Raw genomic sequence first — 23,098 nt, 5'->3', positions numbered from 1 at the left:
GATGGACTTTCGAATGTTGTACCATCCTTGCATCCCTGGGATGAATCCCACTTGGTCATGGTGTACGATCCTTTTGATGTATTTTTGAATTTGGTTTGCTAATATTTTGTTTAGTATTTTTGCATCTACGTTCATCAGGGATATTGGTGTGTAGTTTTCTTTTTTGGTGGGGTCTTTGCCTGGTTTTGGTATTAGGGTGATGTTAGCTTCATAGAATGAGTTTGGGGGTATCCCCTGCTCTTCTATTTTTTGGAAAACTTTAAGGAGAATGGGTATTATGTCTTCCCTGTATGTCTAATAAAATTCCGAGGTGAATCCATCTGGCCCGGGGGTTTTGTTCTTTGGTAGTTTTTTTATTACCGCTTCAATTTCGTTGCTAGTAATTGGTCAGTTTAGATTTTCTGTTTCTTTCTGGGTCAGTCTTGGAAGGCTGTATTTTTCTAGGAAGTTGTCCATTTCTCCTAGGTTTTCCAGCTTGTTAGCATATAGGTTTTCATAATATTCTCTAATAATTCTTTGTATTTCTGTGGGGTCCGTCGTGATTTTTCCTTTCTCATTTCTGATTCTGTTGATGTGTGTTGATTCTCTTTTTCTCTTAATAAGTCTGGCTAGAGGCTTATCTATTTGTTTATTTTCTCAAAGAACCAGCTCTTGGTTTCATTGATTTTTGCTATTGTTTTATTCTTCTTAATTTTATTTATTTCTTCTCTGATCTTTATTATGTCCCTCCATCTGCTGACCTTAGGCCTCATTTGTTCTTCTTTTTCCAATTTCGATAATTGTGACATTAGACCATTCATTTGGGATTGTTCTTCCATTTTTAAATATGCCTGGATTGCTATGTACTTTCCTCTTAAGACTGCTTTTGCTGTGTCCCACAGTAGTTGGGGCTTTGTGTTGTTGTCGTTTGTTTCCGTATATTGCTGGATCTCCATGTTGATTTGGTCATTGATCCATTGATTATTTAGGAGCGTGTTGTTAAGCCTCCATGTGTTTGTGAGCCTTTTTGCTTTCTTTGTACAGTTTATTTCTAGTTTTATGCCTTTGTGGTCTGAAAAGTTGGTTGGTAGGATTTCAATCATTTGGAATTTACTGAGGCTCTTATTGTCGCCTAGTATGGGGTCTATTCTGGAGAATGTTCCATGTGCACTTGAGAAGAATGTATATCCTGTTGCTTTTGGATGTAGAGTTCTGTAGATGTCTATTAGGTCCATCTGTTCTATTGTGTTGTTCAGTGCCTCTGTGTCCTTACTTATTTTCTGTCTGGTGGATCTGTCCTTTGGAGTGAGTGGTGTGTTGAAGTCTCCTAGAATGAATGCATTGCGTTCTATTTCCTCCTTTAGTTCTGTTAGTATTTGTTTCAGGTATGTTGGTGCTCCTGTATTGGGTGCATATATATTTATAATGGCTATATCCTCTTGTCGGACTGAGCCTTTTATCATTATGTAATGTCCTTCTTTGTCTTTTGTTACTTTCTTTATTTTGAAGTCTGTTTTGTCTGATACCAGAATTGCAACACCTGCTTTCTTCTCTCTGTTGTTTGCATGAAATATCTTTTTCCATCCCTTGACTTTAAGTCTGTGTATGTCTTTGGGTTTAAAGTGAGTCCTTTGTAAGCAGCATATGGATAGATCTTGCTTTTTTATCCATTCTATTACTCTGTGTCTTTGATTGGTGCATTCAGTCCATTTACATTTAGTGTGATTATTGAGAGGTATGAACTTATTGCCATTGCAGGCTTTAAGTTTGTGGTTACCAAAGGTTCAGGGTTAGCTTCTTTGCTATCTTACTGTCTAACTTAACTCACTTGTTGAGCTATTATAAATGCGGTCTGATGATTCTTTATTTCTCTCCCTTCTTATTCCTCCTCCTCCCTTCTTCATATGTTGGATGTTTTTTTCTGTGCTCTTTTTAGGAGTGTTCCCATCTAGAGCAGTCCCTGTAGGATGCCCTGTAGAGGTGGTTTGTGGGAGGAAAATTCCCTCAACTTTTGCTTGTCTGGGAATTGTTTAATCCCTCCTTCATATTTAAATGATATTCGTGCTGTATACAGTAGTCTTGGTTCAAGGCCCTTCTGTTTCATTTTATTAAGTATATCATGCCATTCTCTTCTGGCCTATAGGGTTTCTGTTGAAAAGTCTGATGATAGCCTGATGGGTTTTCCTTTGTAGGTAACCTTTTTTTTTCTCTCTGGCTGCCTTTAATACTTTGTCCTTGTCTTTGATCTTTTTCATTTTAATTATTATGTGTCTTGGTGTTGCCCTCCCTGGATCCCTTGTCATGGGAGTTCTGTGTACCTCTGTGGTCTGAGAGGCCATTTCTTCCCCTAGTTTGGGGAAGTTTTCGGCAATTATTTCTTCAAAGACACTTTCTATCCCCTTTTCTCTCTCTTCTTCTTCTGGTACCCCTATAATGCGGATATTGTTCCATTTCGATTGGTCACTCAGCTCTCTTAGGATTCTTTCATTCCTGAAGATCCTTTTATATCTCTCTGCATCAGCTTCTCTGCGTTCCTATTCTCTGTTTCCTAGTCCATTAATGGTCTCTTGCATCTCGTCCATTCTGTTTTGAAGTCCTTCCAGAGCTTGTTTTATTTCTGTATTCTCCTTCCTTAGTTCTTGCATATTTCTCTGCAAGTCCATCAGCATGGTTATGACTTTTGTTTTTAATTCTTTCTCAGGAAGTCTGGTTAAATCTATCTCCCCAGGTTCCTTCTCAGGGGAAGATGTAGCAGATGCTGAAGCTGTCTGGGTTAGTCTTGTCTGGATCATATTTTTTTGCCTTTTCATGTTGACAGGTGCTATTGACTGTCAGCTGGGAGTGCCATACTTTTCACTTGCTACTGGCCTTTCTTTACTGGGACAACTGCGACCCCTAGTGCCTTGTGTTGGGTAATTGTGTGTAGACTGAGTCTTTGTGTCTTGCCCGGCCAATATGGAGGGATCTCCCTTTCTGAGGGCATGGTCTGCCTTAGGCTGCTTCTCTGCTTTCGCAGTGCCCGGAGGGGTAATGGACCGGGGGGCTGTTTGGCTGTGTACCTCCGTGAGGGGTCTCAGAGCTGTTGCCCAGGGGATTAGTGCACCCGGTTTTCCCTGTAATTTCCAGCCACTGGGCGGTGACCTGTGTTGTATCCATCCAGCTGTTATGTCCCTGTCCCTTTAAGACTTTCAAAAAGCCCTCGCTTTTCTTTGTCACAGGGGCATCAACTTCGGAACCCACTCAGAGGTCTTGCTGCCCTGTTTCCCTAGTTTCCAGCCCTTCACGCATGCACTGTGTCTGCGCTCTGGTGCAGGTGGCTGGGGCTGCGTGTTTAGCAGTCCTGGGCTCCCTCTACCTCCTGCTGGGAGCTGGGGGGAGGTGTGCTCGGGTCCCGCCGGGCCGGGGCTTGTATCTTACCCCTTTCACCAGGCGCTGGGCTCTCGCATGTGTGGATGTAGTCTGGCTGTTGTCCCGTGTCTTCTGGTCTCTCTTTTAGAATTAGTTGTATTTATTGTATTTTCAAAAAATATATGTTTTTGGGAGGAAATTCCCACTGTCCTACTCACACCGCCATGTTGGCTCCGCCCTGAATCCTATCTTTTGACATGACATACTCCAAGTGTTTGCTTCTTCCCCTTGGACACTCCTCCCTGATGTTTTCACATGATCTCAAAGTCAGGCACAACCACAAATGGAAGCGTTTTTGAGGTTTTTATGTTAGAGAAATGCAATCAGCTCTGAGAATTAAAGGGAGGCAGAGGCTTCATGTGATTGCAATTCTTTCCTGTGCCCTGACTCTTCCTCTAGCCTGATTCATGCCTTTAGATTGGGTTCAGAGTCTCAAAGACTCAACACAAGATGTGGTTAACCCATTTTTAGAAATGTATGTTTGTATCTTCCCCAAATTCATATAGCAAAGCCCTAACCCCCAGTGTGATGATATGTGAAGATGAGGTCTTTGGAAGGTAATTTGGTGTAGATGAGGTCATGAGGGTGGGATCCCCACAATGGCATTAGGGCCTTATAAGGAGACACCAGGAACTTGCTTTCTCACTGTCTTCCTCCCTCTTTCTCCACCACCTGAGGACACAGTAGGAAGGAAGCATCTGAAAGCCAGAAAGGAGGCCCTCGCCAGGAACCATATCTGCTGAAACCTTGATCTGGGACTTCCCAGCCTCCACAACTATAAGAAGTAAATGTCTATCATGTAAGTCCCCAGTCTGTGGTATTCTGTTACTGAGGCCTGAGCTGGCTAAGAGCTAGCATTCTACCAACAGTACCTGTGAACAAGCTTACCACCACTATTGTCTGGCAGATATAAGATGGCGTGCATCCTTACTGGTGAAACATGAGGTTTTAGTGGAGACATTCCAAGACAACCTGCCTGTGGGAATTTTTCGTGTTTGAGAGCAATTACTCTTGAGGGTTGACAAGTGTGCTGAGTTTTAGATTTATATTTTTGTAAGAAATTATATTTAGGAAGTAATCTTACTCCTAGATAAAACATTTTATTTTCAGAGCAGAAATATTTGAAATAAGCTTGGGGGGAATCATTCCAAATGGAATGATAAAAGTTTATGTCAGAGTTTAAAATACTGTCAACATTTGCAGCCTATCCTACTAAATTTGAGCCCTGAGGCTTGCAAATCATTCAGTTGTCATCTGCCTAAAATGAAATCTTATCTTTTGAGACTTTTGTGTAAATGGCTAAAATGCTGAAGGACATAAAATTACCCATTGCTATTATCCCCAGTTTGAAGAGGGAAGTGGGAGCAAAATCACCTTATTTGAGATCATCAGTAAGAGCAGATTATGAACTGGATAGTGTACAAAATGGATGTCTTTTCACATCTCCGGAAGATCATTCATTTGAACTCAGAATTAAGCTACCTGAGAGGAAGGGTCATACTTCTGTTTAAAAGTTGCATAGTGATTCCATAGTTATGCCAAGAATCCTGGTTGTAATTGACTACGCAGCACAGCTCTTGAAGAATTCTTAATGACTAAGGAGTCCACCTTAATTACCCCTCAGTACGTGATGTCAGAGTGCAGTTTGAGTCAAGGTGCACTACGTCAAGGTGCACTCTCGGTTCCTCTCAGAGTTTTCAGACCTAACAAATCTGCCACAACCTGTCAGGGGACTGGCTCAAGGCAATAGATTTCTAAACCACATATATCTGCGTTTAGGGAGAGAAAAACACCAGAGTGCTAGCAGGCCTCTCAAACACAGCCTTCCATTTCTGACTCCAGAAAGTAAAACGGAGCCACAATGCAGCGACAGCATCCTCTGGTTTACTTCATTCTCAGCCTAGAAGCAGCACAGAAACTGAGATTCAGAGAAAGAGAAATACTGTTTCTTCTCCCTGTATCCCCCTCTGGAGTAGGCAGTGTTTACTGAAGATAAATTCATAAATCAATGCCATAGGAAGAAGGATGGTATCTGGGTTAGTGTAATGGAGACAGCTAAGTATCCATCAAAATCCATCTTGCTTTGAGCGCCATGCCAAGCTATGTTATGCAGTCTCCCTGTTAGAGATGTGTGGCCATATGACTAAGTTCTCAATAATTAACTTAAGAAAGTGAGATCTCCTATTTCCATAGGCCCTGAATCTTCAGACAGTATCATTGCCTTCTTCTCTGTTTCATTTTCCTTCTTGAAAACTGGTGCCTATCAGAAGGATTAGTGTGTGTAGAACAGGAATCCACCCTCATCTCTGCCCATAGGCTTGGAACTTTTGTTTCTTCAGAGGCCTTAGAAAGGAAACACCCACTCCTTCTCTACTTCTCAAAAGTCCTTCCAAGTGGAAGGAGAGTGATTTATCTGACTGGTGACTTGGACACCTGGCCCAAGCTGGCGGCTCTCACTCCAGGAACTCTCCTATCCTCAAAGTGTTCATTTTCTTTTTGGCCACTCCTCATTCTTGCTAATAAATATACCTGGATGAGGGGTCAGGGTTAACCTTCCTTGGGAAGACCTGGAAGCCCATCTTTTTCAGCTTCTGCTTCCCTGGGAGACTTGATGTGTACAGCAAGGACAGCCATCAGGGTAAGTGCCCTTATAAACCCCACTCTTCAGACACAGCTCTTTCCAGTAGCAAGCCTCCAATCCAGACTGTGAGATGGGAAGATAGTTGAAAGCTCCCTCTCTGCTTGGAATAGAGAGGCAAGTATAGTCTTTATTAAACCCACTGGATTTATTGTATTAGGCTCTCCACTTGACTCCTGGATTTATTTCTCACTTTGGTTCAGAATCCTTAGAGAAAGAATATGCCTCAAATGCAAGGGCAACACCTCAAAATATTATAAAACCCAATATTTATTCAATTATACTCTTTCTGCTTTGAAAAATATGAATTTTGACTCATTAAGTTCATGGATACAATCATTCTCAAGGATTATTTGGCATGCTCTAGCTATAGTGTTAAAAATGTGGTATAGCTGAGACATCTACAAGGGTGCCAGTGATTCACACATCCCCTTACCCAGATAGAGTAACAAGCTAGCCAGGGTCATTTCCCATCTCCCCTAACATCTAAGTTAGGCCATGTGACTCATTCTCACCAGTGAAAATTGAGCAGTTGTGAGGAGCATCATTTCTGTGCCACAGAGCTTAAGGGATATGTTTTCCTCATCCTTTGTTTCTCCCTCCCCTGGCCTGAAGCACACTGTCAGGATAACCCTGGAGGCCATGTCCCGAGCCTAGTGGAGCTCAGCATGGCTAGAGATGAGCGAATCAGCCATACCCACCTAAAACCTGAGTAAGAAATTAGCTTTTGTTGTATTTGAGCCATTATACTGCTTTAGTCTGCTGCTTACAGCAGATAACCCACCTAATAATAGAAGTGTGCAGTATTATAGCTGTAATTCGACTTACAGGCATTGGTACCAGGAAATAATTATAGATATTCAAAAAAATTCATGCCCAAGGATGTTATTAGATAGCATTATTTATGATAGTGAAGCCACTTGGAAAGAACATAAAGCTCAAACAAAAAATAATCCAGTAAGTAAACATATTTATGATAGAATATTTTTAAGTATTTAAAATAAATTTTAATTTTAAATAAAGGGATATAATAATTTTTTAAACAGCTAGTTAACACTTTCAAAGTAGTTGCCACATTTCATGTACTGTTCTAACCACTTCCATCATTACAACAACCCAGTCATCTGCATTTTATGGATACGGAAACTGAGGCAGAGAGGTAAAATAGCTTACCTAAGGTCACACAGCCAACAAATGGTGGCACCAAGAAATGCTCATATGATAGGTGAAAATATCTGTTTTAGATATGAAGATTAAGAAGCAGAGAGCAAAAGAGATACATATTCTCAGTTATATTATTTTGGTGAGTGAGTTGGCTCAACTGGGAGACATTCATGTATTCATTCATCCAAGCATTCACAATTATTTATTGAATGTTTACTACCTGTGAGGCCCTGCTCTTGAGCAATAAACAAGACCAGCCTCATAAACCTTCCCTTCAAGTAAGAGAAACCCAAGAAACAAATATTGGTTACCATAGGGGAATGAGGGGGAAATGGGTGCAATAGGTAAAGGGGATGAAGAGGTACAGACCTCAGATTAGAAAATAAATTAGTCACAGGAATGGAAGTACAGCATAGAGATTTTAAGCAATAATATTGTAATGTCTTGGTATGGTAGCAGCGGGTAATTACAATTACTGTGGTGAGCATTTAGTAATGTATATAATTATCAAGTCACTATGTTATACATCTGAAACCAATATAATATTGTATATCAACTATATTCTAAGAAAAGGAAAGAAATGCATAATGAAATGTCAGCCTGAGAAGTGCTGCGTAGTAACGCCTACGGTAAAGGTAAGGGGATAGAAACTGATGGGGGTGCAGGGCCCCCCCTTTAGGAAGGATCCTCAGAGAAGGTCTCTATGCCAAGACAGAGAGGAGGCAGCAGGTCCTGCAGAGCTCTGGGGAGGGACTCTGTTCTCGGCAGGGAAAAGTGCATAACCCACAAGGCAGGAACAAACTTAAGAGTGTTTGTCGATCAGTAGTAAAGCCAAGGTGGCTGTACTGGAATACATGGAGAGGGAGGAGGTAGAGGCTGGCAGGCCCAGTTTGCACAGGGCCTTCCTGGGAAGGATTTTGAAGCTGTTTTGTGAGACAATTAGTGTGATAGATTGAGTTCCCTGGGACAGACTCCAAGGTGGAAACGTGTGGGCAGGAAGTTTCTAGAAAGGCATCTCAGGCATATCTATAGAAAAATGAAAGACAGGATTTGGCACAGGGAAGAGCTGAACTGTGATGCAGCCTTCACTGCCAGGAGCTCTAAAGCTAGAATGGCCCTACAATGCAGGCTTTATGCTCCTGTGCCAATCCCAGTGGATGCAGGCTGCCCTGAGGGTGGCCTTGATGAGGCAACTCTCTTCAGGAGAGTGATTCCTAAAGAGAGGCACAGCTGAGAGGTGTCAGCTGCCAGTCATCCCAGCATTTGGGGAAATTAGTGCCTCAGTCCTGGGACGGGTACGTGGGCAGCTCGTCAGAGCATGCACTATGGGAAACCATTGGAGGATTCTGAACAAGGGAGTAACATAATTGGAATCATGCTTTTAAGGATCCCCGTGGCTTCTGTGTCGAGAAATGAGTGTGGAAGCAAGAGTGGAGGCAGTGAAACCAGTCAAAAGGTGAGTACACCATTTGGGCTTCTGGCCTTGCTCCATCTAGAAAATAAGCCAGGAAGCAGCGTGGAGCCTGGTAGGTATCTGGAGCAGTTTCTTGGTTAGTCATATCAGAGAATCAGCAACCACTGAAGAATTCCATTTATTGTTTTAGCACAAGCAAACATGTCTGTAGGAAGTGTCACGGTTCCCAGAAGGCAACGTCAGTTCCAGTTCAGGGAGAGACAATGCCATGATTGATTTCTACAGTTACAATAATAAACCAAAAAGGATTTGAACCATAAGGTGACTTTATCCCATTAAGAATTAAGTTTGGAAACAGGGTGACTGTTAATTGAAATTGACAAAAGAGACAAAACAGGAAATGACAATCGTCCTACCCCATTGGAGGAGACATCTTTTGTCCAGGCTACTGAAAACTTTACTGCAATAAGCACAAAAGGTATATATGAAAAATTCCAAAATGAAAATTTAACACTAAGTCTCCTGATATATGACCTTATCAAACCACAGATATAATTAGTCAATATTTTGCCAATTTGGATGTTCAAATGTCTCCAATCAAGAAAGCGGTTTTGAAACTTTTCTGTGCATGCTAACCACATATTTAAAATGCAAGTCCCAAGACATCAGCCCTAAACCGTTAATACAGGTCTGGTTGTGGCTCAGATACCCTGGATGATTCTGAGGGAACTCGTTGATGAACATCCTGAGAAATGGCATCTAGAAGAACATTCACCACAAGGCAAACTGCATTCTAATACGGTCAACCGGTTATGTTGTAAGTAAAGCAAGAGCATGCAAATGTGAATGGGCCTATGGTCACTGTCACCATAAATCGCCTCTGCCCCAGTCAGTTGTATCTCACCCTTCAATAGGCCTGAGTTTAAAGTAGTCCTCAGTCCCAGAGTCCTACAAACACAAGTTCATAATGTTAGTACCAGAAAGTAACTCAGCTGAAAGTAATTAGCCAAAGGAAATGCCACAGACGAAATCACAGGAAGACAGGTAACCATTTGTACTTATTGCCACAGCTGCTACATTGCATAAGAAAGTTTGGGTTTCACACCCAAAGTAAAAGAATAACTTAAAAATCTCATAAATAACACACTGAAGAGAGAAAAGTCATTCCGATGCAGTAAGTACCTACAGAGGCCTGCTAAGATAAAAGGCTCTGTTCAGTGTTTATCTTGCTGGCCAGAGAACAAGGCAGGCAGTGAGGCAGAGTTGTAATTGACCTAAAAGCATATATGAGAAATGAACCAAGAAAGAGAGGATATAAAGGCCTCATACCAAAAAGAGAGCTGAAAGGTAAAACCCAGCATATCTGCAATTCAGATGATACAAAAACATATTAATGTATGTGATTCAATATACTGATACACTGGGTTTGTTTAAAAGTCAACTTAGTGTATTTGACAAGATACAAAAATAAATGTGAGGTTAAAGCTTTGGCATCCTGTCTCTTAGACACTCTAAAGGAGACAATTAACCAGAACAGCTGGATACAAGCTTTATTGGAACCTGTAAAAAGCCAATACATTCCACTGCTAAGCCTGTAAACTGAAACCTACAATAAATACTGAATTTGTAATCCAAAATTCTTATTAATGCTTGTCAATACAATGTCTAGCCTTCTTGTAGGACCATAGAATTAGTGTTAGAATATCTATTTGATGCTTACTATGTTAGCAGACATTTGAAACTGCCTTCTGACCAAAGTTCTGTTTTCAAACATAAAAAGAGATTGTTATTTGATAAAAGGCCTGATACATAAAATTATATTTAGTACAAAACAGTCAATTCTTAATTATCTACAAGAATGTAAAAAATCAGAGCAAAAATAGTTAATACTTGACTTTGATATTTTAATATTTCATAGATTTCTCTTATCAACTGTTTTCTCTTCGAAAAATACTGCATTTAATTTTCTTTTTCTCTTTTGTCCTGAGCACACTCAAAATGAATAGGAATTGGCCCAGAGAGGAAGGTGTCAGTGTTGCCAGGCAGCTGTATCTGGGGAGGTCTCTCAATGAGAATGAGGTGAAACCTCAACCTGGACAGGGGAGGGTTCTTGCCTCTGAATGAGAAAATTCTCAAGCAGATCTGATGAGTGTAGGTAAGAAAGGAATTCATTAAAGAGCAAGTAGCAGGGAATGGCAGCTGCTTTGCAGGTGGCTGAGAACAGGAAAGTACAGAGGGAAAGAGGGAAAGTTCACTGAACTCCTTCTCAGCACAGGACAGATTCCCTTGCCAACTCCTAAAGCCAGGGTCACCATGTCCACTTGGATCTGCAAGGTGTGGGAATTAGCCCCTACCACTCCAGGATATGGGGGAGCTGTGGAAGCCAGGATTCAGTGAGATTATGTTCTGAGAACTTCCCAAAGAAAGGAGAGTTTCAGGCAGGCTACCTACTAAAGAGCAGATCACACAGCTGCAGTTCAGTCTAGGTCACCCAGGTGATGGGAACTTGCAGACCCAAATCTGAGCTCTTAACAGCCCCTCCCTACTTATCAGGAGTAAACCAGAGACTAACTGAAGATTTGGAAATAGAATGAAATAGCAAAGAAACAAAGACTCTTACCACTGGAAAAGTACAGAGAGACAAAACACAATTAAGTTAAGCAGTGAGAAAGCTTAATTTAAAGGTACACACTTAAAGAAAAGAAATTGCAAGCATCTTCAGAGAGGAAATATGCTAAAAAGGCTGGCAGTTCCATCTTTTAGTAATTTTTGGGAATGTGACAGAGGGCCAGGGCGTATAGATCTATAAATTGATCTAAAAATGCTTATCTCTGGTGAGAGACATTATATCTCTTCTCCTCTATTATCAGTCCTCCAGGTAATTCTGAAAAATTAACACAAGAAATTGGTCGGTTCCTCTTCAGGATAGCAGCTTCCCTCTGGGAACATATTAATCAAGACTGCCCACCCTGTCCCCAAAGTGGGTTGAGGTAATATCTGTTTACCAAAGAATATGTTAAGAATTTTACCTCCTAACTTCCTGGTTTTTAAAATGGAATCTTATTCATAAGATTCAATCCTTCCTGTTCTTACTTCACTGTTTATATCTCAGCTTGTTGGAAAATTAATCAAGATGCTTGTCCCATGTTTCTGCCCTATCTCATCAGGATAAATTCTGTTGAGATTTAAAGCTTACCCTTGATAATCTGGAATCAGAATATGAAAGGTATAGAACTTGTACTTCCATCTTTGATAGAGTAAGTAGGAGATTTGCCCTCCCACCAAAAACTCTAAAGCTAGACAAAATATAAGAGGCAATTGCTTTCAGTAATTGAAAAACAGGTGGCACAGAACTTTGATCCTTGAGAGAAGGAAACACACACACTAAGCTCCAAGATATCCCAGTTTTCTGCCTGGAGACAAATTCTTTCTGTGGCAAGGAGGTGGAGCGTAAACAAAGCAGTATTATCAATGAGCTGAGATGGTCTGAGCAGAGTTCTAGACTGCTGAGGCAGCTGGAATTTACAGAGCAGGAGGTTAAAGAAGGGGGAGAAACACAAAGGGTCACTGCATAAACCTTGGGTCCTTGGCCAAAGGCTGTGCTATGCATCTGCAGGGTGTATCTATAAGAAAAAACTCTAAAAGCTTGCAAAGATCATATGCCTCAGACAGGCTGAGATCTGTCAGATGATACCAAAAGTTACAGAATGCTGAGAGACATTGGAGTTCTAGTTCAATCAGAGTAGAGTTTGCTCACTAACCAGCCACACCCTTGAATAGGAGCCATACTCCAGGATTACATTCAAAACAAAATAGATTCTCCCAATAAGAATATACTAGTAGCATAAACAGCCCCATTAATTTAACTGGCTACAAAAACAAAATTCTATGCCCTTTCAAGAAATATTATACAATTCAGACTCCATACAACACACTGTCCACACTGTATAATATACAGCAAAAAATTACAATAGTAAAAGAATATAAAATACAGTAGATGTATAAGTAAGCAAGATAGCATTATTCATAATCATGGACAAGAAGAATTTAATAGAAATAGATCCAGTTATGATCCAGATATAATTATAATTGTGATCAAGACTTAAAAGAAAAGATGGTCATAATGAATGCAGATGGCAAAATTGGCATAGAAATGGAGTCTACAAAATAATGGAAATTATTAAATTAAAAATACAGTATCTGAAAATTAAACAAGGTTTAAATCTGAGTTTAACAGCAGATTGTAAATGCAGAAATAAATGCTTAAATTTAAAGATAGAGCAATAGAACTTTTACAATATGAAGATCAGAGATAAGCAAATTGGAAAAAAAAAAACAAGTAAATATAGACCCACAACCTGTGAGTAACATTAAGTAGTCTAAATGTAATTGGTGTTCCAGAAAGAGAGGAAAGGGAAAATAGGGCAGAAAAATAATATGTGAAGAAAGAAAAGTCAAAAATTTCCTGTATTTGGTTTAAAAAAAAGCCATAAACTTATAGATACAAGAAGCTAAGGATATCCAAGCAGGATAAAAACCAACATACCTAGGGGCATCATAGTCAAAGTACTGAATACAAAAGACAGAGAAAATCTTAAAACTACTCTTGATCTGGGTAATGATTATATAAATATACACAGATCAAAACTCATCAAGCTGTAAACTAAGATTTCTGCACTTTATTGTATGAACCTAAATTAAAAATAAATAAATAAACAAAATGTAGCATGATGATAGATGTTTTTCAGAAATAAAAAGGATCAAAATATTGAAAAAGATATTTAAAAGAAAAAAAGATGGTTTTCATAATGAGAATGTACAGACTTGTCTTAAAAAGTGATGACAATCAGAAAGCAGTAAAATTACAACTTTTAAGTGTTTGAAAAAAAAACTCTGCTACTGTAGAACTCAATGTTCAGTGAAAATATCCCTCAAACATGAAGACAAATAAAAACATTTTCAGAAGGAAGATAGGTGAAAGAATTAATCACTAGAGGACATGCACTGTAAGAATAAAATTGCTACCAAAATGAAATTATGATCTTCACAAAAAGATCATAGGACAAAGACAGAGTACTAAAGGCAGCCAGAGAGAGAAAAAAGGTCACATACAAAGGAAAATACATCAGGCTATCATCAGAATTCTCAACAGAAACCTTACAGGTCAGAAGAGAATGGCATGATATATTTAACGCAATGAAACAGAAGGGCCATGAACCAAGGATACTGTACCCAGCACAATTATCATTTAAATATGAAGGAGGGACTAAACAATTCCCAGACAAGCAAAAGTTGAGGGAATTTTCCTTTCACAAACCACCTCTACAGGGTATCTTATAGGAACTGCTCTAGATGGGAGCACTCCGAAAAAGAGCACAGAACAAAACACCCAACATATGAAGAATGGAGGAGGAGGAATAAGAAGGGAGAGAAATAATCATCAGACTGTGTTTATAATAGCTCAATAAGTGAGTTAAGTCAGACAGTAAGGTAGTAACAAGCTAACCTTGGACCTCTGGTAACCACAAATCTAAAGCCTGCAATGGCAATAACTACATATCTTTCAATAATCACCCTAAATGTAAATGGACTGAATGCACCAATCAAAAGACACAGAGTAATAGAATGGATAAAAGAGTAAGGCCCATCTATATGCTGCTTACAAGAGACTCACCTCAAACCCAAAGACATGCACAGATTAAAAGTCAAGGAATGGAAAAAGATATTTCATGCGAACAACAGAGAGAAAAAAGCAGGTGTTGCAATGCTAGTATCAGACAAAATAGACTTCAAACTAAAGAAAGTAACAAGAGGTAAAGAAGGACATTACATAATGATGAAGGGCTGAGTCCAATAAGAGGATATAACCATTATAAACATATATGCGCCCAATACAGGAGCACCAATATATTTGAAACAAATACTAACAGAATTAAAGGAGAAAATAGAATGCAATGCATTCATTTTGGGAGACTTTAACACAGCACTCACTCCAAAGGACAGATCCACCAGACAGAAAAGTAAGGACACAGAGGCACTGAACAACACACTAGAACAGATGGACCTAATAGACATCTATAGAACTCTACATCCAAAAGCAACAGGATACACATTCTTCTCAAGTGCACATGGACCATTCTCCAGAATAGACCACATAATAGTCCACAAAAAGAGCCTCAGTAAATTCCAAAAGACTGAAATTCTACCAACCAACTTTTCAGACCACAAAGGCATAAAACTAGAAATAAATTGTGCAAAGAAAACAAAAAGGTTCACAAACACATGGAGGCTTAACAACATGCTCCTAAATAATCATTGGATCAATGACCAAATCAACATGGAGATCCAGCAATATATGGAAACAAATGACAACAACAACACAAAGCCCCAACTTCTGTGGGACACAGTGAAAGCAGTCTTAAGAGGAAAGTATATAGCAATCCAGGCATATTTAAAGAAGGAAGAACAACCCCAAATGAATGGTCTAATGTCACAATTATCGAAATTGGAAAAAGAAGAACAAATGAGAGCTAAGGTCAGCAGACGGAGGGACATAATAAAGATCAGAAAAGAAATGAATAAAATTGAGAGGAATAAAACAATAATAAAAATCAATGAAACCAAGAGCTGCTTCTTTGAGAAAATAAACAAAATCGATAAGCCTCTAGCCAGACTTATTAAGAGAAAAAGAGAATCAACACATATCAACAGAATCAGAAACAAGAAAGAAAAAATCACAATGAACCCCACAGAAATACAAAGAATTATTAGAGAATACGATGAAAACCTATATGCTAAGAAGCTGGAAAACCTAGGAGAAATGGAGAACTTCCTAGAAAAATACAACCTTCCAAGACTGACCCAGAAAGAAACAGAAAATCTAAACAAACCAATTACCAGCAATGAAATTGAAGTGGTAATCAAAAAACAACCCAAGAACAAAATCCCCAAGTCAGATGGATTTACCGTGGAATTTTATCACACATACAGAGAAGACATAATACCCATTCTCCTTATAGTTTTCCAAAAAATAGAAGAGGAGGGAATACTCCCAAACTCATTTTATGAAGCCACCATCACCCTAATACCAAAACCAGGCAAAGACCCCACCAATAAAGAAAACTACAGACCAATATCTCTGATGAACATAGAGGCAAAAATACTCATCAAAATATTAGCAAACCGAATTCAAAAATACATCAAGAGGATCATAAACCATGACCAAGGGGGAATCATCCCAGGGATACAAGGATGGTACAACATTAGAATATTCATCAACATCATTCACCACATCAAAAAAAAGGACAAAACCACATGATCATCTCCATAGATGCTGAAAAAGCATTCGACAAAATCAACATCCATTCATGATGAAAACTCTCAACAAAATGGGCATAGAGGGCAAGTACCTCAACATAATAACGGCCATATATATAAACCCACAGCAAACATCATACTGAACAGTGAGAGGCTGAAAGCTTTTCCTCTGAGATCGGGAACAAGACCGGGATGCCCACTCTCCCCACTGTTTTTCAACATAGTACTGGAAGTCCTAGCCATGGCAATTAGACAAAACAAAGAAATACAAGGAATCCAAATTGGTAAAGAAGAAGTTAAACTGTCACTGTTTGCAGATGACATGATATTGTACATAAAAAACCCTAAAGACTACACTGCAAAACTACTAGAACTAATATCGAAATACAGCAAAGTTGCAGGATACAAAATTAACACACAGAAATCTGTAACTTGCCTATACACTAACAATGCACTAATAGTAAGAGAAATCAGAAAAACAATTCCATTCACAATAGCATCAAAAAGAATAAAATACCTAGGAATAAACCTAACCAAGGACGTGAAAGACCTATACCCTGAAAATTACAAGACACTCTTAAGAGAAATTAAAGATTTCACTAACAAATGGAAACTCATCCCATGCTCCTGGCTAGAAAGAATTAATATCATCAAAATGGCCATCCTGCCCAAAGCAATATACAGATTCGATGAAATCCCTATCAAATTACCAACAACATTCTTCAATGAACTAGAACAAATAGTTCAAAAATTCATATGGAAACACCGAAGACCCCGAATAGCCAAAGCAATCCTGAGAAGGAAGAATAAAGTGGGGAGTATCTCGCTCCCCAACTTCAAGCTCTACTACAAAGCCACAGTAATCAAGACAGTTTGGTACTGGCACAAGAACAGAGCCACAGACAAGTGGAACAGAATAGAGACCCCAGACATTAACCCAAATGTATATGGTCCATTAATATATGATAAAGGATCCATGGATACACAATGGCAAAATGACAGTCTCTTCAACAGATGGTGCTGGCAAAACTGGACAGCTACATGTAAGAGAATGAAACTGGATCACTGTCTAACCCCATACACAAAAGTAAATTCGAAATGGATCAAAGACCTGAATGTAAGTCATGAAACATAAAACTCTTGGAAAAAAACATATGCAAAAATCTCTTGGACAAAATCATTGTTGACTTCTTCAAGAACATATCTCCCCGGGCAAGGGAAGCAAAAGCAAAAATGAACAAGTGAGACTATGTCAAACTGAAAAGCTTCTGTACAGCAAAGGACACCATCAATAGAACAAAAAGGTATCCTACAGTATGGGAGAATATGTACATAAATAACAGATCCGATAAAGGGTTGACATCCAAAATATATAAAGAGCTCACGCACCTCAACAAACAAAAAGCAAATAATCCAATTAAAAAATGGGCAGTGGAGTTGAACAGACAGTTCTCCAAAGAAGAAATTCCGATGGCCAACAGACACATTAAAAGATGCTCCACATCACTTGTCATCAGAGAAATGCAAATTAAAACCACAATAAAATATCACCTCACACCAGTAAGGATCACCACCATCCAAAAGACAAACAACAACAAATGCTGGCGAGGTTGCGGAGAAAGGGGAACTCTCCTTCACTGCTGGTGGGAATGCAAATTAGTTCAAGCATTGTGGAAAACAGTATGGAGGTTCCTCAAAAAGCTCAAAATAGAAATACCATTTGACCCATGAATTCTACTTCTAGGAATTTTCCCTAAGAATGCAGCACTCCAATTTGAAAAAGACAGGTACACCCCAATGTTTATCACGGAACTATTTACAATAGCCAAGATATGGAAGCAACCTAAATGTCCCTCAGTAAATGAATGGATAAAGAAGATGTGGTACATATACACAATGGAATATTACTCAGCCATAAGAAAAACACAGATCCTACTATTTGCAACAACATGGATGGAGCTAGAGGGTATTATGCTCATTGAAATAAGCCAGGCAGAGAAAGACAAGTACTAAATGATTTCACTAATATGTGGAGTATAAGAACAAAGAAAAACTGAAGGAACAAAACAGCAGCAGAATCACAGAACCCAAGAATGGACTTATGGTTACCAAAGGGAAAGGGACTGGGAAGGAGGGATGGGGAGGGAGGAATAAGGGCAGGGGAAAAAGAAAGGGGGCCTTATGATTAGCATGTATAATGTGTGTGGGGGCACAGGGAGGGGATGTGCAACACAGAGAAGACAAGTAGTGAGTCTACAGCATCTTACTACGATGATGGACAGTGACTGTAATGGAGTTTGACGGGGGGGACTTGGTGAAGGGGGTATTCTAGTAACTATAATGTTCTTCATGTAATTGTAGATTAATGATAATAAAATGAATATTTTAAAAAACAGACATCAAGCATTATATGGAAACAAATGAAAACAACAGCTGAACACCCCAACTTCTGCGGGATGCAGTGAAAGCAGTTCTAAAATGAAAGTATATAGCAATCCAGGCCTATCTCAAGAAAGAAAAACAATCCCAAATGTACAGTCTTAACTCACAATTAATGAAACTAGAAAAAAAAGAACAAATGAGGCCCAAAGTCAGTAGAAGGGGGAGTTAATAAAGATGAGAGAAGAAATAATTAGAATTGAGAGGAATAAAACAATAGAAAGAATTAATAAAACCAAGAGCTGGTTCTTTGAGAATATAAACAAAATAGATAAACCCCTAACCAGACTTATCAAGAGAGTCTGCACACATACACAGAATCAGAAATGAGAAAGGAAAAATCACTACTGATACCACAGAAATACAAGGATTTATTAAAGAACATTATGGAAAACTATATGCTAACAAATTGGATAACATAGAAGAAATGGACAACTTTATAGAAAAATACAACCTTCCAAACTGACCCAGGAAGAAACAGAAAATCTAAAAAGACCAATTAGCAGCAATTAAATTGAATTGGTAATCAAAAAATTTCAGAAGAACAAAACTCCTAGACCAGATGGCTTCACCACTTAGTTTTATCAGACATTTAGAGAAAACCTAATACCCATTCTTCTTAAAGTTTTCCAAAAAGTAGAAGAGGATGGATACTTCCAAATTCATTCTATAAAGCCAGAATCACTCTAATACCAAAATCAGGCAAAGAAACCACAATAAAAGAAAATTACAGACCAATATCCCTGAGGAACATAGATGCAAAAATACTCAACAAAATATTAGCAAACTGAATTCAAAAATACATAAAAACGACAATACATAATGATCCAGTGGGATTTATCCCAGGGATGCAAAGATGGTACAATATTTGAAAATTCCATCAACATCATACACTACATCAACAAAAAGGACCAAAATCACATGATCATCTTCATAGAGGCTGAAAAAGCATTTGACAAAATTCAACATTCATTTATGATAAAAACTCTCAACAAAATTGGTATGAAGATAAAGTACCTCAAAATAATAAAGGCCATGTATGACAAAACCACAGCCAACATCATACTTAACAGTGAAAAGCTGAAAGCTTTTCCTTCAAGATTGAGAACAAGACAAGGATGCCCACTCTCCCCACTTTTATTCAACATATTACTGGAGGTCCTAGACATGGCAATTAGAAAACACAAAGAAATAAAAGACATCCATATTGGTAATGAACAAGTTAAACTGTCCCTGTTTGCAGATGACATGATATTGTACATAAAAACCCTAAAGAATCCACCCCAAAACTATTAGAACTAATAACTGAACTCAACAAAGTTGCAGGATACAAAATTAATACACAGAAATCTGTTGCATTCCTATATACTAATGATGAAACAGCAGTAAGAGAAATCAAGAAAACAATTTCATTTACAATTTCATCAAAAAGAATAAAATACTTAGGAGTAAACCAAACCAAGGAGGTGAAAGATCTATATCCTGAAAACTACAAGGCACTCTAGAGAGAAATTAAAGAAGACACCAATAAAGGAAGAATTAATATTGTCAAAATGGCCATCCTGCCTAATGCAATCTACAGACCCCTATGAAAATACTAACAGCATTCTTCAATGATCTAGAACAAAGAGTTCTAAAATTTATATGGAACCACAAAAGACCCCGAATTGCTAAAGCAATCCTGAGAAGAAAGAATAAAGCCAGGGGATTATGCTCCCTGACTTCATGCTCTATTACAAAGCCACAATAATCAAGACATTTTGGTACTGGCACAAGAATAGACCCAAGAATCAATGGAATAGAATAGAGCATCCAGATATAAGCCCACACATATATGGTCAATTAATATATGATAAAGGAGCCATGGATATACAATGGGGAAATGACAGCCTCTTCAACAGCTGGTGTTGGCAAAACTGGACAGCTACATGTAAGATAATGAAACTGGATTATTGGCTAATTTCATACATAAAAGTAAACTCTAAATGGTTCAAAGACCTGAATGTAAGTCATGAAACCATAAAACTCTTAGAAGAAAACATAGGCAAAAATCTGTTGAATATAAACATGAGCAACTTTTTCCTGAACATGACTCCTTGGGCAAGGGTAACAAAAGCAAAAATGACCAAATGGGACTACATTAAACTAAAAAGCTTCTGTACAGCAAAGGACAACATCAGTTGAACAAAAAGGCACCCTACAGTTTGGGAGTATATATTTATAAATGACATATCTGATAAGGGGTTAACATCTAACATGTATAAAGAACTCACACCCTCCATACCCAAAAAAGCAAATAACCTGATTAAAAAATGGTCAGAGGACCTGAACAGATACTTCTCCAAAGAAGAAATTCAGATGCCAACAGGCACATGAAAAGATGCTCCACACCACTAATCATCAGGGAAATGCAAATTAAAACCACAATGAGATATCACCTCACACTGGTTAGGATGGCCAAGATCCCAAAGACAAACAACAACAAATGCGGGCAAGGATGTAGAGAAAGGGGAACCCTCCTACACTGCCGGTGGGAATATAAATTAGTTCAACCACTGTGGAAAGCAATATGGAGGTTCCTCAAAAAACTCAAAATAGAAATACCAGTTGACCCAGGAATTCCACTCCTAGGAATTTACCTGAAGACATGTGGACCCCTATGTTTATCGCAGCACTATTTACAATAGCCAAGACATGGAAGCAACCTAAGTGTCCATCAGTAGATGAATGGATAAAGAAGAGGTAGTACATATACACAATGGAATATTATTCAGCCATAAGAAGAAAACAAATCCTACCATTTGCAACAACATGGATGGAATTAGAGGGTATTATGCTCAGTGAAATAAGTCAGGCAGAGAAAAACAAGTACCAAATTTTCACTCATCTGTAGAGCATTAACAAAGCAAAAACTGAAGAAATAGAATAGCAGCAGACTCACAGAACCCAAGAATGGACTAACAGATACCAAAGGGAAAGGGACTGGGGTGGGGGAAGGGAGAAGGGGAATAAGAGGCATAATGATTAACACACGTAATGCAGTGGGATCACAGGGAAAGAATATAGCATAGAGAAGAGAAGTAATGACTCTATAGCATCTTCTACGCTGATAGACAGGGATTGTAATGGGGTATGTGGTGGGGATGTGATAATAGAAGGGAATATAGTAACCATAGTATTGTTATGTGAGTCTTTCATAAAATTGTATATCAATGATACCTTAATAAAAAAAAACCAGAGAGATGTAGCAAATATTCCAGTAGAAGAAATAAAATACATTACTGCAAACACTTCATCTAAGAGAAGGTGGGAATACAGAGAAAAATGCAAAGTACAGAAGAGACAAATAGAAGACAAAAAAACAAGAAGAAGGATGTAAATCTCTCCACATTAATAATTAAATTAGAGGAGTTTAGCACTGCAGTAACAAGGCAGATTTTCCAATTATCTTGGCACCTCAAAGAAGGAAGTTTACCCAGGCAGGAAAATAAAATATATGCATTTATTGCTGCTATTTTTGTCGTTGCTGCTGTTATAGAAGATGTCACTACTTGTGCTTAAGTTTGATCTTAAATGTGCTGGAATGCTGACCTTTGTCTTCAGGCCATTTTTCTTTTTGATCATCTCCAAAAGTGTGCTATGAGGTAGATTTAGTCTTCTGATGTTATTGTCTGTGCGCTGGTCGGTATAATCAGAAGACGGACACTATTAATCCAGCATTGCTGATGAAGAGACTGAAACTTAAGAAGAATTTGCTTTGTACACTCACAATGCCAATTCTTAAAGTAGGCACACCAATTTCTAAATACATATGGCCAGCACATTAATCACATTCTCCTAGTTTGAGATTTAGCATCATGCAGGCACATTTCAAATGATCTATAAAGTTAGTAGACTGTCCTGCTCAAAGCCTTAGTATATAAAACATATTCCTTTATCATTATTAATATGATTTTAAAGTTTAGAGGAGATAATTTGACTGAAAATATTTTGTTACCATGGATTCAAAATATGAAAAGATTAATACTAATAATTGCCAACATGTATTAAGCATTTACCATATGCTAGATCCTATGCTTAGTGCTCCACATATAATAGCTTACAGTTACTATAAGAAAAAAAAAGCAACACATTCCCATTTTACAGATGAGTTTTAGATTAATTGACTCACCCATGAAGTGAGCCTGAGTAGTTTGGAATGCAGAATATCCAACATGACAGCATATGCAGTTCATTTTCATTCTTATTTTTCCTCATATGCCTCTTCCCTCTTTGGAAACAGCTCCTATAAATATGACCTGCCAAGATAAGCAGATTATGAAAGTGATCAGTTAGATGGAAATCAGGCTAAAAATTTGACTAAGTACCCTGCATTATTCTAATGAGCCCTCTCTGCCAAACTTAGCCATAGCCAACCACAAAAACACCTGGGGAAGAAATGGGTCAGCAACACAGAAGAATAATTTGTTGTGCAACTGAATACCTTCTTGGCAACCCGATCTCTAATATGAGATCTGTGCATCAGAGAAATGAATTCATGATGACAGAAGTGTTTTCTGTCACTTGCATACTGGCCAAGAGTCTCAACCCTGTGGCCAAATGGGATGCCTCTAATGAGGTCATCAGCAAAGTCACCACTAAGTGACTGGGCATGGACAGTTATTACACAAGCACTCTTGGCTGTGGACATGCTGAAGGCTGGCATATAGTAAACAGTCCTGGAGGCTGGAATTTCATGC

At 38.6% G+C, this 23,098-nt stretch overlaps 1 long non-coding RNA gene across 1 annotated transcript in view; it reads right to left on the bottom strand.

Moving 5' to 3' along the window:
* Nucleotides 1–22,722, bottom strand: part of LOC140845251 (uncharacterized) — a 29,411-nt gene extending 6,689 nt beyond the window's left edge. The window contains exon 1 of the long non-coding RNA XR_012124060.1: nt 22,531–22,722. This is a non-coding gene — a long non-coding RNA (uncharacterized lncRNA). The remainder of the gene's footprint in view (nt 1–22,530) is intronic.
* Between the last annotated feature and the right edge of the window lie 376 nt (nt 22,723–23,098).

The sequence above is a fragment of the Manis javanica genome, chromosome 2 (genome assembly GCF_040802235.1).
Source record: "Manis javanica isolate MJ-LG chromosome 2, MJ_LKY, whole genome shotgun sequence".
NCBI classification, from domain to species: Eukaryota; Metazoa; Chordata; class Mammalia; order Pholidota; family Manidae; genus Manis; species Manis javanica.
This window is presented reverse-complemented; position numbering and strand designations above follow the sequence as displayed.